This window comes from Brachycentrus maculatus, unplaced genomic scaffold (genome assembly GCF_059751285.1).
Source record: "Brachycentrus maculatus isolate JH-2025_06_01 unplaced genomic scaffold, ASM5975128v1 h1tg001258l, whole genome shotgun sequence".
Taxonomy (NCBI): domain Eukaryota; kingdom Metazoa; phylum Arthropoda; class Insecta; order Trichoptera; family Brachycentridae; genus Brachycentrus; species Brachycentrus maculatus.
The window spans coordinates 13,708-20,523 of NW_028281933.1; the positions used below are offsets into that span (position 1 = coordinate 13,708).

A 6,816-nucleotide genomic window follows, 5' to 3' on the forward strand; every position below is an offset into this window, starting at 1 on the left:
TTTCGCTGATTCTGATGAGCAGTTGCTTATTGCTGTGATGTCTCTACTCTTTCTATTTGGCTATCTATTGCTCCAGTTTTATTATTTAATCTCCGAACCTGTAGATCAAATACTCTGCTGACTCCTACTTCCGCACTCTTTCCTCCTCCAAGCTTTCACTCAGTTGATCCAGTTTCTTGGCGATTTAGGTGCGACTGCTTTACAAATATTGTACTTCTGCCGACAGAGTTTATTGAAATCATTGGTGATGTCCTCAATTGCGTCACTCTTCAAGGTCTTAAATTTGACCTCTATGTTCTCATTCATGCTTTTTTTGATGTGTTTCAGAGACTCCGAGTAGCTTGTATACTAATAGGCCAGATCCTTTTCAAAGTTATCGAATAGTTGCTTTTCTAAACTCACATTCTTCTAGCATAAACAAAGGTCTACGTCTAAGTATTTTGCGAATAGTTTGCTCTCCTGGTCACACTTCTCATACTCTTGCTCTAAATTCCCAAATGTTCTTTCGTTTTTGCTTTGGAAGGCTCTTAAGCGATCAGATAGAGCCAAGTATCTTTCATCTGCGAGCTGATTCGAAGACACTTGACTTTTCTACTTCGGAGAGGCCTTTGTCTCGAGTTTGTCGAACAAGTGCAATGCCCTTTCTCGATTTTTTAGGCTGAAATCACTATACATTTTCGATAGTTATTAATAGTAATAATTTAAAAACTTATGGCATTGCCCTTTTATTCAGTTTGGGCTATAATAATCAGGATGTAAGTTATTTACATTGGCAAACGATGCTGCATTTTCGTACACTTGTATCTTCTCTGCGCCGTTAATCCTCTCAGCTTTTACTTTGTTGTTCAACTCCAGACTTTCATGCGGGAAGGCATGGATTTCCAGTCTTCTTTTATCATGATAGAGCACTTGGTTGACAAACCTACATAAAATAAAAGTTACTGTTTGAACTCGCCGAGAGTTATTTGCTTTATGGCTTCGATTTCTCTCTCCTTCCGATCGAAAATATATTTGTGCTTCACGATCTATGCCCAGTATCTCAAAGCTTCGGCCGCTAAGTTCTTATCCACTTCAAGCTTAGTGTTTACTAATGCACCTTTGAACTATTCGAATGTCTTCTCATCTAATTGGTCGAGCATCGGCTTGATGTGCTCATTTAAGAATGTGTCAATGTAGCTCACCAGCTCGTATGAAGTCTTGATTCCACTCTGGATTAGGAACATTATGCCTCCTATACCGCGATGGTCCTCGGCTGAGCAAAATACAATGTATCCTAACTGATGTTTAGTTCGTAAGAAATCAAATGCAGGCTATCGGTAGAACAATTCGCAAAGCTTATGAATAATTTAAGTTCTGACATCCAAGGCTTCGCTTTGGAAGTGGACAATGACAGATGAATTTTTTTCCTGTTTGTTCCAGAGCTAGTGTTCGATAATTGATGTTTGATTTGGTTTGAGGGCAACTGTTCGAATTTGAGGGATGGACAGCTTTGAGAGAGGCTGGGAATTCTTTTTGAGCAGTTCTTCAGTTGTCTTAAATATTTAGGATCCATTCTATTGTGAAAAATTGCCACTCAGGTAGGATTCGCAGTAGATTTTGGAGTAGAGATGCCGAGACAGATACTTTATGTCGTCGAGTGTCACCTTATCAATGAATTAGACTTTGAGCTACTTGGCAATTCCGGATTGAGCTCTCATCGACATTGCTTCCAAGTCGTACACAATCTTATAGGCGTCCGACAGGAAATAGTTTGTATACTACTTTTTGGTTTTGGTCACGTTCATTTCATAGATTTCCTCATCTGAAGGGCTGAAGCTAAATATTTTTTATAAATAGCTTGACAGGAAGGCTTTGACGGAGTCTCTGAAGCACCGGATTTTGATTTCCATCGAGAAATAGGAAACGAATGAAATGCTCGCCTAAACTTAAGCAGTCTCGGCGAGATATGAAAATTCTCTTAAATGCTCATTCAGCATTGCGAGATATATGGCTCTGCTGACTTATTGCAGCGGGCAATAACTGCCTTGGAAGTTGATTCGCAAGCTCAAATTTATCTTAGGCAAATTAAAGCAATGGTCTTGCTTGAAGTATCCCTGCAAATATGCACTGTCATGGATCAGAATTGGGTGCTTTTACTCAGCTAATGGCAACAAACTCAGATCTCTGGGAATGAAAAAGTTCTTCTCTGGGAGGGAAACATCACAAGGCAGTGCCTAGATCTCCCCCAATTCCTAAACATGATACTTCGATTTATAAATTGGCTCGACACAATCGCACACTTCTTCATGTTACTTTGCGGCGAAGAAAATAATGACGTTATCTTCCCGCATCTACGAAAGGTATTAGTTGACAAGTTCTGGCTTCCATGACTCCAGAAGGTAGGGTTCAATGAATATTTCTTCGATTTTCCTTTGATGCATGTGTGACGCGATTGAGGCTGATTACATCATACCCTTTTTCTTATCCAGGAAGTCAAAAGTCATCCTCTTTATATATTGGTTCTACTCGAAACACCATTCGGGAATTCCCTCTTTTTTCAGCATTTGCATATAGTATTTGAGGTAGCCAAGGATTTATTTTGTTTTGGCAAATCCTTTTTCTGTAAGTTCTATATTAATTTCGAACTCGCTGTAAATTTTATAACTGTCTGATGGCCCACTGCTTAGTGATGTTGCCAGTCCTTGTTTTATAAGGAACGATAGAAGAGATCCTTTACCCTAATGTCCAATCAAATATGAAACTATGGATCCGGGATTGCATTTGTAATGGGCCCTTTTGTCTGACAAAATCCAATTAATGTTGAGCTTTTTCTTATCTTGAACAGGGACTAGCTTGACAATTTTGCCAAACGCGGTGTGATCGTAGGGCTGGGATGGGAGCACATAGGGGGTATGCTACTTGTTCGGGATGGCTGAGAAGGATTAGACCACCCACTTCTCTAATGTTTAAATTTTCTCCTGCCCGTAGACCACGAGCTTCATTAAATTTGAAGAGTAGTTCTCGTTATAGAAATCGTGCAGCATTTTCTTTAGATTCTGGTTGCCAAGAGTCGTCTTATCTCCAGTTGAAAACTTACCATAAGGATGGCCTTTGATGGATAAATGTTTGGATAACTGGAATCTCCTCCAGGGGTCACTGTTCAGGTTCTTGCAATGCTCTGAATCTACAGCGTTCAACTATCTTTCAGAGGAAGACTATGACATCAACGGGGAAATGAAGAATTGAGCGAACCTATCCAGAGTCTCTTTGAAGACCAGGCTGGATACTTCAAACTGATAATTTGTTTCTTATTGACTCGTATAGGCATTATTCGACCCCGAGTTTTTGGTAATAAACTAAGTAAAAGTTGGCTTACATTTGAGTATTCATTTTAGTCTGGATACTTCTCTGTCCCCATAAACAACATGTGTTCTAAATAATGGGCCAATCCCTGCGCTTCCACAGGATCTTTGAAGGACCCGATCCCCATGCTCAAAGCTGCGGAGGATTTCTGGGCATCTTAGTCTCTGATGAGAATGCACTGAATCTTATTAGTCAGCTCAATAGCCTTATATTCCCGAGTGTCACTCAGGCTTTTTCTAATTTCACCAAGCACCTTCATTTTGATTTAACTTAATTTTAGATTTATTTTAGGATTCGTTTGTATTTAAATCGATTTGCAATTATTGATTATCAGAAATTAATAGGTGATTCAAGAGAAACACTATTAATTTAGTGCAAATGGTACGGGATATCGGGGTTGCCATCGTATTTATTTCTCTGATTCAAATTCTTTCGATGCAGATTTTAATTTTTTTCATATTTTATCGTTGGGTCCTTTACACTTTCGATGTCTTTTGCATTGATTTTTAGCTTTGGCGACAATATTTTTTGGATTTATTGTTTTTGTAGAATTTTGGGTTTCTTTGTTTAAAGCCGAATTTGCAATACGGACGAGAAGCAATAAGAGCCGGCTCCAAATAGTTTATGAATATAATTACTGATGGGTTGCTTTATCATAATACATATTTAATGTGAATCATAATGAGACACATGAAATGCATATGAAATCAGAATACAGATAATTAATGGTTGTTTATAAATGGAATAAACAATGATCAAATCAGTTGGCGGCTTTGACTTATTTGAAATATGCATCTGGAGATTTGTTCACGCTTTTGCTACTTCTTGAAAATAATGCCAACCTGACGACTACAATGTTCAACACATACACAATTACCACAGGAATAAAATGAAAAGCCTTAAAGAACAGCAGTATGTGTTACCAGCTCATCAGCAAAAAGCAAGTCCCGAAGAAGCCCAGAATATAATTTATAAAGACTAACTAGACGTAGTAAAGTTTTTATCGCCAATATTTCAGCTTGGGAGAGTACTGCTCGATACGGAAGAATTACTGAGAAACCTGAAGTAGCAGCCCCCAATGAAAGAATGAAATAAAGTAGCCTGGGTAGAGCCCATGCCACAATGCGCTGATTGACAACGTTTTTTGCTGAGCCATAATTTGCAGCTTTTTCTTTTACTTCGGAGTGTGTTCCGCTGAAGGCTTATAGTGCCTGTCGTATATATAGTACTTCAAGCCTAATTGAATGGGCTTATTCCACCCGTCAGCTTTCTTTTTCATGCTTGGGTCCATTTCGAATGTCCAGATATCGGAGACAGAAATTCGATCCCAATTATTTTCGAAGCCATCTTAATTCTTTTTTGGGTTGGATGTGATGCCCGTTGCATTCACCCCAATCATTCCAAGGGACCATGCCGCATAATATTTAAATCTGGCTCCAATGATTGCCACCAACAGATAAAGCGATTTCAAAAAGAAGTTCATTTCGGCGAATTCTGGAGTGATCATGTATGAAACCTTTAAAGGCATCAAGATTAAATAAATAGCAGCAGAGAGTCCAAACACTTTGAGCTATTTCATAACTCCAGGTAGAGAATAACCAGCTTTTACGTCCTCGTAGATACCTTTTCTATAGATATAGTTGTGGTAGTCATTATACTCAAAGACAGGGCCCACCAGGCAAGAAGGCACAAAAAGAACGAAGCCCATGTATTCTGAATATGAGGGCAATTGAACGATTGTACGTTAATTCTGGGCATGGGCGACGGTTGCATTTCCGTCCTGATAATTGTAGGCAAATCCTGCGTATAGGAACACCTGCATCATGAAAATTGCAGTAATGTCAATATTTTCAGACCCATAAGCGATATACATTCTTCGAAGTTGAATCAGAACCAGTGCTGCAAAGGTTTCGACTATTACTATTTTCCCCACTTTAGTCCTGTCACCATGCTTGCATATAAAGTAGACGATATGCTGTTGCAGCCAAACTATGGGAGCCTCATACTGGAAGACAATAATATGCATGACGATTGAGACTGCACAGCTCAGAGAAATAATGGATCGAGCACTCTTTAAGGTGCTCATCGCATATGAAACCGGGATGGCAAACATCAAGCATCCGAGTAGCCTCAGTTGATCAGGGGGCAACATATACTCAAATTATTATAACAATCATAATTTTATTGATGTATCGACACAAAAATCAAACTATCATGCCGGTATTCCGCAAATTGCAATTATAGATTAATTTGGGTGTGAATCAGCATGATTCGTTGCGAAATTATAATATTTATTTCAATATTTCAATATAATTTGGGTATTGTCGATTAGTCCTATGGCCGATGCATACAATAGTCTTGGTTTTATCCTTTGTCTCTGGATTTATTGAGATTACTCCTTCCCTCCTTCCTCAAACTGATTTAAAAATAAAATGGCACATGGGATTAAGCATATGTATTTGTGAAAATATTTGTTTTGTGTTGATAATCTTGTTGTCCGTTTTCTAAGATAAAATACAACTTATTTATTGGATAATTGTTTAAATAAGACTCTGAAGTATGAGTGACAAGAAGCCTGAAGAGAACTTTTAGTTCATGGCAGCTGATGATGAAATATATAGGCCAATGCAACGTGAGATTTTTTAAGGCCTCATCGAAACTGAAGCCCTTCTCGAAAACGAGCTGAAGGAAGCCATGCAATCCAAGAAAAGCCTCGAAACTCAGAAATAAAATATAGGTGTTCGCCTTTACAATGCGCAACAGCAGCTCGCAGCAGATCAAATGGATTACTAAAAAGCCCATGAGAACTACAACATTGCCCAGAGACTCCGAATTGAAGCAGAGCAGAAGCTCACACAAATCAACGAAATATATCACTCCAAAAAGGACGAGAATAGTGTTTACCAGAACAAAGTTGGGAAATCACAGAAATAGTTAGAGCTTTTAATGAAAAACTTTCATGAAATCGAAGTCTACAACCTGCAGTTGAAATCTGACATAGCCGTGACCAAAATCGAGACATTTACGGCTGAAGAAAATGTGGCTAACCTCGAGAAAATCAAAAAGAAGCAAGACATGCTTATTGATTCTATGAACGAGGAGAGCAAGCGATTAGAAGAACAAAAGAATCTAATGGCTGCCCAAATCATCTCCCAAAGGGAAGAGACTTAAGAAGCCAAGAGGGTCTTGAAAGATGCTCAATCGGAAATGGAGAAAGTAGTTGCTAGCAAAAAGGGTCTGCTTGATCGATGGCAGAAGAGCCTGATGATGATGCAGAAGAGAGACTCCCTGGTACAATTGGCAAGAGAGGAGTTAAGGTCACAAGTGTAAAAAAAAATACTTCTGAAAAGTGAACTTAATGGACTGCGTGCTGAAATGAACAAATAGTAAGAGATCACAGAGCAAATGAATATGCAGACAGACAGAATCGTTAAGTAAAAGAATGCCATTCAGTTAAAAAAGCAATAGCTTGGT

The 6,816-nt window shown here is 38.7% G+C and overlaps 1 pseudogene; it reads right to left on the reverse strand.

The window, feature by feature from the left end:
• Positions 1 to 728: 728 nt before the first annotated feature.
• LOC148299254 (nardilysin-like) lies at positions 729 to 4,995 on the reverse strand (annotated as a pseudogene).
• Between the last annotated feature and the right edge of the window lie 1,821 nt (positions 4,996 to 6,816).